Source organism: Ipomoea triloba, chromosome 3 (genome assembly GCF_003576645.1).
Source record: "Ipomoea triloba cultivar NCNSP0323 chromosome 3, ASM357664v1".
Classification (NCBI taxonomy): domain Eukaryota; kingdom Viridiplantae; phylum Streptophyta; class Magnoliopsida; order Solanales; family Convolvulaceae; genus Ipomoea; species Ipomoea triloba.
The window spans coordinates 10194886-10208335 of record NC_044918.1 but is presented as its reverse complement, the minus strand read 5'-3'; the positions used below and the strand labels follow the sequence as shown (position 1 = coordinate 10208335).

The 13450-nt window shown below is 35.1% G+C and overlaps 1 long non-coding RNA gene across 1 annotated transcript in view; it reads left to right on the top strand.

Moving 5' to 3' along the window:
- The window catches only part of LOC116011750, a 2918-nt gene extending 737 nt beyond the window's left edge, over positions 1–2181 (top strand). The window contains exon 3 of the long non-coding RNA XR_004097090.1: positions 1838–2181. This is a non-coding gene — a long non-coding RNA (uncharacterized LOC116011750). The remainder of the gene's footprint in view (positions 1–1837) is intronic.
- The last annotated feature ends 11269 nt before the right edge of the window (positions 2182–13450 follow it).

The following is a 13450-nucleotide window of genomic DNA, read 5'->3' as shown; positions in this document are numbered from 1 at the left end:
TTCTATAAGTTTAGAACCCGCATATAAAATTTCATAATGATCGGAGTAGTATAAGTATGGTTTTCGGAATTTTTCCCAAAACTGGTCCAGAGAGAGAGAAATTCCGGACAGCACACTGCCAAGGGCAAAGATGGAATTTTCTGTGTTTATTCGCGGACCAAAATGACCAAAACTTTTTATGGACATCAAGTACTATGAGTTGGGATTCTACCATAAAAATTTCAAGTGAAAAAGAGTTCGGGAACTATTTTTACCGGCTCAATCTTTCGGACTGCGCCAAGCTGAATTTTCTGAATTATGCTTAGTATGATTATGGATGTGTTAATGATAATTGTGAGGTAGTTAGTGAGTTAAAGGTGATTAGGTGATGCTAAGGACGTGGATTATGACTATGTTCTACATAATACACATATGTATATGTCATGTTATGGTACTAGTATGTGTAATTGTCTATACTATGAAATATGTTATGTTATGTTGTTAGTAGGCCAAATTACCTATATTGTGAATATAGTATATGTCAATATATATATACATATATACGTGTATGTAGTATATATATATCATATGTATAGGATGTATATATATGTACATGTATTTATATAGTATACAACAAGTAGGTACAAGTAGTATAACGTATGACATTATGTATATATAATTGTAGTATATGTACCGTATTATGTATACATATTATATGTGTGTATGGGGCAGCATATATATATATATACGTGTTGTGTATATATATATATGGTATGTGTGTATATATGTATATATGTGTATTATGTATATATGTATATATACGGGTAATGTGTGTATATATGTACATATATGAGTATGTATGTATAATTAAATAAAGTGTTGTAGTATGTATATATTTGGGTATGTGTACCTTAAGTGAATATGCATAAATATGTGGAAAGTGTTGTGTGGTATGCATATATACATACGTGTAGGGTGATGATGGAAAATGTTTTGAGAGACAAGACTTGTGAACCAAGGTGAGAATGGTAATTGATTTCAAAATGGGGACTTGATTTTGTGGAAAATCTCCAAAAATGATTTTGACTCAAGGAAGATGAGAAAGGAAGGAAAATGTTTTCAAAACCTTAGTTTCAGGAAGTCAAAGAGGACCTTGTCATTTATATTACCTCGGGCTATAGTACCGATGGTTTTCTTCAATATATGTACAGTTGTCTCTACGTCACTTCGTCAGGCGTAGGGAGTCTCTGCGTCACTCAGTCAGGCGTAGGCCGTGGGGGTGTGCACACTTAAGTATAGATACTCATGTCATTTTCGGGTTGGTATCAGCTTTATGGACCTAGGTGGGGCCAAACTAGGGACCATAATGATGAACCTTCGTCCAAGGGATCACGAATGAGACTTGGGGCAGGACCGTAATCCCCATGTCCAGATCCGATTTCGGTCTAGTCAAAGAAACTTGTATCCTCAATAAGGTCTCTTGCTTCTAGTCAGAAACTAAGTAGCGTTTTCGTAATTAAAGACAACTAGAGGTCATAATTGCGGCAATGACATATGTAATAGACATGGCTAGTGCTGAAAACCTAGCCTGAATGAAAAAGAAGTCAAAGGCAACCTAGTTTGATGAACTAGGAAATTTGAGTAAGGAAATGTGTTGTGACTTATATACTCATTATATTCTTGTAATTATATGGCATTAACTGTTGATTTCAGTTATGAAAGACCTGGACACCATATTTGGTAATGTGTATTTACCTTTATGAAATATTTGTCAAAACTTTTACCTGATGGAAGTGACAAATGGATTACCTTACTTAGCCGTCGTGCTAACTACACTTCACCGTGTACGTCATTTCAGATGTCATCCAGTGAGGGATCCTGTAGCCCGGCAAACACTCCTGATCATGTTTGCCCGGGATCTACTTTTGTTGGTCAGATTCTGCATGACACGTCGGGCAGAGACCCGTATTCTCCACCCTATTCTCAAGGCTACTCTCCAGGCTATACTCCAGCATCCCCTGACTATACTCCAGCAACCCCAGTCAGCCCAGTAAATATCTTTTGGTAACCTTAGTTTTGGCTGACTCTAGTCTGTTAGGTTGTGGAGGACCCGGAGTTTGTAATGACAGCCCGTCGGGCAAACTCTTGTAGATATCTTTTGATATTAATATATATATATATACCTAAAATATTATATTTTGATATTTGGGGTGTTGATGTTGAGTGAAATTTCTTTTAGCCTGTGCACTGAGAGTGGAAGTTTTATCAAAGAGGTGATAGAATTCACTCTAAGTGTGGCGGTAGCACCCGGTTTTCTGTTGATATGATGTATAAGCTTCCGCAGCGTTTATTACGGATTTCGTGATAAGTGTAAGTCTTGAGAACCGGGGTGTTACAGTAGACCACAAGGGTTAGTATCTTATTAGAAACATAGGAGGAAACGAAGCAGCACCCTCATTATAAGAGGTGATGCCCATGCAGCGAGAGCTAACTTGGGCTCCCAAGGGTCAGGCCTAGTGTCCCACTGTTAACCCAAGAGTTGGCCAACGTAATAACCATATTGATGGCACAACAACATTGTAGTACAGCACTCGGCTAGGCTTTTCAAATAGTCGCGGACCCTAGCACTCAAGTAAACCTGCTTCCGATGAGGTTGAGTGTGACACCCCAACTTTTCACAAGCTGAGATAGTTAAAACTTTAAACATAAAAGCTGCATATCTCAACAACTACTCATACTATAGCGGAAGCGATTTAAAACTTATCGAGTGTCATGCCACATCTAGGTAAAACACAGCCTAGATGCACAGGCTATCCAAAAACAAAACATAAAATCCTCAAAACATAACAGTAACAGAACTAGTCAAATACAAATCCACAACAAAGGCACAGAGGCCCGAAGAGTCTAAAACAACACTAGTCTAAGCAAAGCATCATAACGATATAGCTCTAGCGCGCTCTCGGCTTAGATTACTCCATACCTGGAAAACATTTAGAAAACCATTAGCAAAAGAATGCTAAGCAACCACCACTCACACTCATGAGAACATACATATATAATAAGCTTGTAAATAGGTTTACACACCCGTATAGAATATACACACCAACGAACTGTTCTTTAGTTAAAACGGAGACTCAACAACAACAAGCTGAATAAGCCATAAACCAAGGACTCTTCCAAATGAAACCAAAATCCAATAACGAATGCATAAGGCAATAAGTCTATAACAGGACACCAACTGGATCATAACTTCAACAGAATACTCACAAAGAACCCACCAAATCGCAATATAGCCAGGAATAACAGATACCAAATGAGATACTACTCGACTAAATAACCACAAGGAACCAAACAAACCATCATACTAAAGATAAGCACTAAACCATACCCTCCAAACCACAATATCGTCCCTTATACCAACCACCAAACCAAAGTTAGTACACAAAGGCATGAAGCCCAACCACAGAGGTAAATGATGCCCACAGTTAAATCCACAGAGGTATAAAGCCCAACCAAAGAAGCAAATGATGCCCATAACCACAGAGGCAAAAGCCCATCCACAGAGGCAAATGATGCCCATTACCACAGAGGCAAAAACCCATCCACAGAGGCAAATGATGCCCATTACCACAGAGGCAAAAGCCCAACCATTGAGGCAAATGATGCCCATTACCACAGAGGCAAAAGCCCACAGTTAGTTACACAGAGGCAAATGATGCCCACAGTTAGTTCACTCTCAACAAGCCAAAAGATACTCAAAAGACTCACATCTCCACATCCAACCTCAGACTCATCCCCAAGAATTATCCACCAACAGTGTTCATCTCAGGTTATGAACACAACATACACTCAAAGTAATAACCAAGGATTCAACCAACCATACTAGCTCAACAAATCAAGATAATGAAACAAAAGGCATGAATAAATACTCAATAACCAAGGTGAAATACTCCACAACATACCCAAGACAAGTTCCAGAATCAGAGATGAATCAACAAGACAACAAATCACAAAACAGCTACTGGAACGAGAACTCAAACTGAACTAGCGAAGCACCCTCACGGAACGTCCTGTTCCGCTACCCCAATCCGTAAGAAGGGAACGGATGTCCTTAGCGGAAGACTACCCTCCACCACCTCCCACCGCCGTCACCTTGCGGAAGACCCTAACGGGACACATTATACCGCTAGAATGCACCGCAAGAGTAACCCCAACACAGAACTCCCAAACTCAGAACAGAATGCGAAATAGTCATTCCAGAATGCAAAAATATGATCAGATTGCCCAGATTACACATCTCAGAAGCCAAATAAACATGGAATCCATAACAATAAATGCTCATACTCATCAAGATGCAAAGGATCAAGAACACAAGTTCATTAACCCATTAAAATAGATCACAGATCATAAAAAACAAGGACTATAATAAGAAATTTCCACAGGATTCCAAAACACCAAGTATTATACATAGATCAAGAGTGTAAAATAGGTTTTAGTGAGACATGATGGTTACCTCTTGTAGCACAACTTCAAACCAAGCAAACACCTTCCTCTTCACAAGCCACTCCCACCCACTTGATCATCTTTTCCCAAAGAAAGATCCCAAAAGAACACCATAAGAACTTATAAAAAGATCATGAAAATGAGAGGATACAAGGCATATTCCTAAAGAAAAACACTTACCCAAGCCCTATAAATCCTAAAGGAGCAATCTTTGTCTTGAATCTTGAAGGATAAAAGATAGTGTATATTGTAGGGTTCTTAGGAAATGGTAGGGTAGGAAGGAAATGTTTTGCAGGGAAATGAAAAAGAGTAGGAATGATTAATACAAGCTCTTTTATATGGATAAGAAGATCATTACATACATAGTGTATATATTATATTAGTAAACTAGAATAAATAATGGGCTTTTATAGAGAATGGGTCTTGCATTATACAATATAATACTAGTAAGTATGAAATTGGTCCTTCAGAATTGGGCCATTACATAATATATTTACTTATAAGAAATATAAGGATCCAAATTAAAGAAATCCCTTATAGAAATTAAATCAAGAATTGGTCCTTAGAATAAATAATTAATTCCGAATAGGAAATATATATATATATATCAATTAGAAGAACGGGGCCCAATTAAATTAAATAAATTACACGGTAGAATCAATTACCGGTCTCAAGGCTTGAACGAAAGTACGGGGTGTTACACTGAGTACACCCCCAGGCTAATCGGAGGCTAGCAAGGGAGTGGGGGAGTCCCAAGGGCAAATGAGGTAAGGCAAAAAACCTAATATGGGGGAGCCAGAGCCTTCTCTAGAAGAGGTTATGGACAAGAGTGCGGACGACATTTACATCATTTCTAGGATTCTCGGTGTTAGTCGGAAGCCTACCACTAGAAGATGATGCTTGTGGAGACCCTTGAGTGCCTCCCCCTTGATGTTGGGCTTGTAGACTCTCCATTTGAGATTGTAGTTTGCTCAAGTAAAACACCTTTGAAAGCACTAAGTCACAAGTTAAAATGAAATGAACAAAAATAAAATAAAAGCAATCACACAATACAACCAAATAAACCAATCCCCAGCAACGGCGCCAAAAATTTGATGTACAGGTAAAGAGGTGGTGAGAAAATTGGTGAAATGTCGTTCTGTAAGGGATTGAGACTATGACACGTACTTGGGTGACAACTAATGATCTAGGCACTAAGATTTTGGAACCCACAAGAATCCACTAAAATCATGGTTGAGCAATGGTTAATCAATTAGAGAATTAAAGGATTAATATAAGAAAATGCAATTGAAACACAAGAAAACACAATAACAAAAGATGGGCTCAAATTAGGGGAATTGCCTTCTAGATGCCTTTACAACTTAGATAATTAGGGGAGAACACAATTACCAAAGGGTCAAATGGAATGCACAAAGGGATCTTAACTAAGCCAAATTCGTAAGGAAATAACAAAGGATTAGAGCAAGGATTGCCCCACTCTCGTGATGTATCAATCCTAGCTCTTAAAGCACATAAGCATTTAGGCCCCCAATTATTCCCTATCTTTATGGAAAGAAAATGGGTTTGAGAATGGTGAGGCTTGAGTATTTCCCCCCAACTCCTAATGAGGTGAAATCCTCTCCAAAAGCAAGCTAATAATTATTACGCACCAAGAATTAACAAGATTATACATAAAACCTTCTCAACATATGAACCCTAGGTTAGTGCTCTTCCCCCTTATGCAATAATCACATATTTAGCATCTAGATTGGCAATATCACCCTATTTCGAGCCCAAATACGAACTACTCACACATTATAAACATAAGGAAGGAAAAGCAAAAGGAAACATCATCAAAATTGCAATAAGAGTAAACCAAGAGAAATGAAGAGTAAAGGTACTTCTCTATTAAAGATGAGAAATTCGTGATTGAAATCCACTCCAATCCGTGATTACAAGCTTTAGAGATGAGTAAAGTGTGTAATACTAAGCTAATCTAAGCTATATAAGTTTGAAGAAATGGGGAAAAATAAGCTAAAGATATCTACAATTTGAACTCCCTCAAAAAGAGCATAAAATGCGCTTAGATACTGTCATATCAGCACAGTGACACGGCCACCTACACGGCCGTGTGGGTGGCCGTGTAGGTTCGCAACCAAAACAGAGAGCATGACGGGTTGACACAGCCACCGACACGGCCGTGTGGGTGGCCGTGTAGGTTCTCCTGAATCCACTTGCTCCGATTCGTTGTTCCGCTTCTCCTAACTTTCTTGAGTGGGTTCCTTGCCTCCAAATTTGATATGAAATGCCCCAAAATACTTCATTCTTTACTCGTTGTGAACAATTGTGCCTAGGAAAGTATAACACACAAATGAGTCTCAATTTACACTCAACTTTTGGCATTGTATATACAAAAAGGGGAAAAAACAAGGGGTGAAAAAGGTTAATAATTAGTGTTATCAAAAAATCAAAAGTATTATCAATTTCACCAACAATATGGTCATGACACTAATGACGTCACACATTGAAATGGGAAATTGAACTCCATCCTCATATAGCTAGGAAAGCTAAAAGACTTCATCGACTGTAATAAGGTGGTTGGTAGGAACTTACGGAAGAGAGGAAGTGACAAGCCTCATTTGGTTTCCCTAGTAAGTAAGGGCGTAACCAAAATTGGGTGATAGAAAATAGGGGGAATAAGTATGTTATTAATGTAATTTTCCGGGATAGAATCATGTTAAAGAAGAGGGGTTGTATGTAGGTTTGATGGATGAACCATTTGCATCAAAGAAATAGTAGCGTGAACCCATTGTGTTTACCGATGAGGGTTTTGCTGCAAGAGGTCATTTAATAGGTTTGCTCTAGTAATCTCTATGGATATCAACAAAGGGTGCTAGTAAACACATGCAATAGCGTGAGTGTAATGTATCACAACGTATTTTTGAGTTTGGACTTTTAGAAAACTGACCTCAACTCGTTAAGACCCTATTGACAGGTTTCATAGGCAATATTACCAAAGTAGAAGGTTTGATCACTCTACCAATTCAGTTGCGTTCGAGCCAAATGGTCTAATGGATTGCTATCAAGTTTGTGATAATTAAGTTGGCCAGTATGATCAACATAATCTTAGGTCGATTGGGTTGGTGAATTTAGGATTCCTCATATCCATGGAGCACTTGTGTATAAAATTTTATTATATTATTTCATGAGCAATTCTAAATAAAATAAATAAATCAAAGAATAAAACAGTTGTACATGAATTGGGTTACTCTAATTTGCGTACTGCATGTGTATGAGAGGTTTATAAGGGATTTTTTTTAATAATAAAAAATAGTTATTCCTAACAAGCTAGGAATAGTTAATATCAAGGATGGGGGCTTGGGAATCGCTATTCCCATTGTAAAGGGAATATAACATTTCGTGGAATTATATTTCTCACTCTAAAAATTGAACCAGACAATGGAATAGATCTATTCCACGGAATGGCATTCCATTCCCAATGTATTTCATGAACCAAACGCCACGTTAGTGAACCTATTTTGGGTCTATCAGTATTATGCTATTGTTGCATTATTATTGTAAATATAAATATTCAATATTGTATAAATAAACCTATTTTAAAATTATAAAACAAACCATTAGTATTGTGGAAATGAACCAACGTATTCCCATTATTATAATGTAGTTACATTACAATTGTGAAATTGAACGTCCAATTTTTTGAAAATGAACATTATGTGTTTGCTTAATGAACCTATTTGATGTCCATCAATATAATGATGTATTTGAATTAGTATTGTGAAAATGAACCTACATTATTTTGAAAATGAACCAGGCTTAACGTAACTGTATATTGATTTAAAACATTCAAAAGAATTAAAATTTGTGTTATTTAAAAAATCACAATTAGAGTTATTTAATTATATAGTTTTTAATATTTTTATACATTAATTTTATCTGAACAAAAAGGAAAATAAAAAAATAAATTTAAGTTAAAAAAGAATTTAATGTAGTTTACCTTGCAAGGTAGATAATGGTCATGGTATAACAACCAATTTTATAAGACTCTACAATCTACATAGTGGACTCAATGGGTTTTCAAACTTAGAGTTGGTTTGGAAACATAGAGGATGACTTCTAGATGTTATTTTTTGGAATTTTTAGTGTTTGGCTATTAATAAAAAATGAAATCAACAGAAAATACTCATTATGGTTAAAGGGAAAAAGAGAAAAATAACCCATTTTGGTAAAAAATATCTTCCGAAATTTTTACTTAGAAGACATTTTCTAAATTTCTATTTTATGCTTAGCTCTATCTCTCTCTCTCCGTCTCTTTCTATCTTCTTTTAAGTAGTGTCAAATAGGTGGGCTTTCATTTGTATGTTTATTATTTGAATTGGATTGGACTAGTCTAGTTAAAATATGGGTCTAGTTAGGCTGGGGCAAACAATAAAATATTAGCCCGACTCGGCCTGTAGTTCAAAAGATTGAAAAGGGTTTTTATATATATATATTTTTTCAATTTCTTTAGTTTAGACTTGGTAGATTAAAATATGGATTAAGTTAGGTTGGACTAAACAATAAAATATTGACTCGACCCACATTCCACTGAAAAAAGTAAGGGTCTGTTTGGAAACCTGGAAAATGATTTTCAAAAAATGACTCACTTTCTAGAAAATATTTTAAGTTTCTGGTGTTTTTCTGAATGTCAGAAAACTATCTTTTTCTGTATGGTTGAAAGTTAAGAAATTGCATTTTTCTGTTTGGTTCATTTTCCTGAAATTAACATATTATTTGTAATAATAATAATAATAATAATAATAATAATAATAATAATAATAATAATAATATGTGATGATGATGGTGGTGGTGGTGGTAGTAGTGGTTATGGTGGTGGTTATGGATAAACCTAGCAATTATAAACACGACACGAAACTGGACACAAAAATAATATGTTAGTGTTTAGCCTTAACATGTCCCGGGTTATTAACAGGTTGACTCATTAAGAACCCATTATGTTGTGTCTTAACGGGTCAACTCATTAAACCTATTAAGAACCTTTTTTTCCTGTTAATATTATTGTGTTAACCCGTTTAAACAAACATGTTTATAACTCGCTAAGAGCCATTGTCATTTAGGTAAGAACCATTGTCATGAATGATATTAGAAAAGATATCATGAACATGACTAAGGATGAATTTACTATATTAGGCCAAGATCTTGCACCAATTATTGATTTCAACAACATGAAATTTGAATTTTTATTGTGTTCAATTTTATTCTAAAAACTAGTATGGTTTTCTTTAATTATGATTTTTGGATGCTATTTATCATTTTATGAATGTTATGAATTGAATATTTTTTTGTTTGTTTGACGGATTGAATTGTAGGTTTTATTTATTTTTTATATAACTGAACTTTAAATTTTAATTTTATAATATATTAATAGGTTTAGCGGGTTTAAACAGGTTTCGTGTCATATCATGTCGACACGACCTGAAACCTGTTAACAAAATGTGTCTATCGTGTCAACCTGTTTAACCCGTTAACAAATTGTGTCTGTGTTCGTGTTAAAAATTTGAACATGTTAACCTTAACATGTCGTGTCCGTGTTTAGTCTTATCGTGTTTGTGTCGTTATTGTGTCGACCCGTTAATGAACCTGTATACACAAATTGCCAAGTCTAGTTATGGACTTATGGTGGTGGTGGAGTGGGGGTGGTGTCTGTGGTGGTGGTGGTGATTTTCTATCAAATTGGGCCTTTTTTCATTGATTAGAATGAATATATTCCTTTGACTTCATTTTCCTTGAGCACCCATTCACTTAAAAATCCAAAAAATGGCTTTTAGAACTAATTTCATGGTTTCCAAACGAACCCTAAATGTTTTTCTTTAATTTCATTATATTTATCGATTTCTGTATTTATTTTCAACTATTAATCTTCATAAATATTATAAATTTTAATTTATAATTTTATTTTAATAAAAATAATAATTATTAACATCATTAAAATAATTAATATTTTATATGAAATAACATAGGAATATAGATTTATGTTCATGTTTTTAAGAATAAACTAAAAAGAAAAAAAATACAATTTTATTACTTTCAGTGGAACGCCAAAAAATAAAATATTTTTCAAAATCAATTATTTTTTAGAAATCATTTTTTTTAGAAAACATTTCCTTTGTTTTCAAACGGACCCTTAGTTTAATACTTTACATGTCTAATTTTTACCTGTTACTATTCATTGGTCAAGGCGGACCGCTTTCGATCCAGATACATAAAATGGGATGGACGAAGTAATAAAGTAAGGCCACTTTAAAACATCTAAATAATTTAAACCTAGTTTTACAAGATATTCGATTGTCATAATCTAGAAAGTTGTTTTCTTTAGAACTTTAAAACTATTCTAGTCAACAAGGAAAGTGATTTCTTGAAGGTTGTGTTTTGAATAATTCTTAATAATTTTGATGATAAAAAATAAGTTGTATATGGACAATAGATCACTCATTTCTTATTGTAAGATAAATTCTCTACTTAAGCAAAATAGGCGCTTAATCAAATTGTCAAATTCCTTACGAAGTCTTTCTTTCTAGTTAGACAATTTGATTAAGCCTATTTTGCTTAAGTAGAGAATTTATCTTACAAAAAGAAATGAGTGATCTATTGTCCATATACAACATATTTTTCATCATCAAAATTATTAAGAATTATTCATAACACAACCTTCAAGAAATCACTTTCCTTGTTGACTAGAATAGTTCTAAAGTTCTAAAGTTCTCAAGAAATCACTTTCCTTGTGGTCTAGTGGCACCCGGTGTCCCAGTTAACACTCCCACATGGATGATGGGAGTGGGTTCGAGCCTCAGTGGAGGCAACTGTTGACTCTTTGTGCTTCACTAGGTTGAGAATGTAGTGGAGGCAACTGTTAACTCTTTGTGCTTCTTTGTGCTTCAGTAGGTATACTACATTACTTGAAAGTAACCTTCAGTAGGTATACTACATTACTTGAAAGTAACCTTCAGTAGGTATACTACATTGTTGACTTGTAATCTTTGTGCTTCAATAGGGATACTACATTGTTGACTTGTAATCTTTGTGCTTCAGTAGGGATACTACATTGGGATACTACATTGTTGGAGGTAACTGTCCGTAGGGATACTACATTGTTATACTACACATTGTCTTTGTGCTTCAGTAGGGATACTACATTGTTGGAGGTAACTGTCCGTAGGGATACTACATTGTTGGAGGCAACTGTTGACATCTTTGTGCTTTAGGGATACTACATTGTTATACTACATTGTTGGAGGCAACTGTTGACATCTTTGTGCTTTAGGGATACTACATTGTTGACTTGTAATCTTTGTGCTTCAGTAGGGTAACTGTTGACTACTTCAGTAGGGATACTACATCGGGATAGTGCTTCAGTAGGGTACTCAAAAATTTTAAAAAAAAAGAAAAAGAAAACAACTTTCCCCATTAAAAAAAAAAAAAGAAAACAACTTTCCCCATTATTACAATTGAATATCTTGTAAAACTAGGTTTAAATTATTTAGTTGTTTTAAAGTGGCCTTACTTTATTACTTCGTCCATCCCATTTTATGTTTCCCCATTATGACAATTGAATATCTTATAAAACTAGGTTTAAATTATTTAGTTGTTTTAAAGTGGCATTACTTTATTACTTCGTCCATCCCATTTTATGTATTTGATTCAGTTAACAAGGCTTGACTGCCTAAGGAAGCAACCGAAAGGAAAAGATTGGAAGGAGAGAAGTCAGAAAGAAACCTTTCGGAATGATGTCAAGATAGAGCTTTCAAGGTCATTTAATGATATCACCCAAGTTTAACGAAACTTTAATGAATACTTCCCAAGAACTTTCTCTAGTTAAATCAGTTGTCTCTAGAATCTCAAGAAATTTGGTCATCTACAAGAAAGAAAATCAGATGAGGCATAATGCAACGAATGAGAAGCTAGATTTGCTTGTAGATATGTTTGTAAGATGAGATGATACCAAAATGGGGGAAACTTAAAAGAAAGAGACCACGAGCTGGTATTGCAATTGCAATTCCAGTATACCCCCTTACAAAAAGAAGAGAAGTAGAGGTAACACCAGTTGCATTTCAGCCTCCAATCTAAGACCTCTGAGAAAAATTTAGCAAATACTAGAGCTAAGAGATCAAACCTCAAAAAGACAAGGTCTTCTGGCCCATCTTTTTATGGAATTGGAGAGAAAAGAAATTGATAGGCTTGTTGGAGAAATCATCAATGCCCGTGGGATTCCAATGCTTGGAGAATCAGTTCAGAATGAACATGATGATCAGTTATACCAAGCCATAGTTAGATTAGAAGAATTAAACCACACCTTCTTATATGGATGTTTTGGCAATGATAAGTGAAAGACCTTCTAATATTCAAAAGAGGTGCCAAGGACCTTGTGGTCCAGTGGCATCAAAGCCTCAGTGGAGGCAATACTGACTCTTGTGCTTCAATAGGAGATACTGCATTGTAATAGAGTTAGTAGTATTCCAAAAAAAAATTCAAAAGAGGTGGATTGGATGAAGATTTCAAGATTTGTGATCTTCCAAGTTATATAAAGGTGAAAGATGAATTATTAAGGGTATACCTGAAGAAATTTGAGAATTGATGAATTATTAAGGGTATACCTGAAGAAATTTGAGAAGTGGCATAACACTAACTTGAAGTAGAAAGGAGAAGTGGCTCTACAAAGGGAACTTTAAGAAAGTAGAGGAAACTAAGAAGAAGCAAGAGGAAGATATGAGGAAATCTCAAAGGTCTAGAGAAAAAAAGACCATTCAAAAGGGCTAGAAGATAAAAGGATGGAGATGGTGACACTTTGGGAGAAGAAATGGGTATCTAAAGCAATATAAGAGACTGAAAATTTTAAATCATTTTTTGATTATTTGTAACAGTTGTATTTTATTGTTTTTGGAACTCTCATGCACCTAAATGTTATAAATAA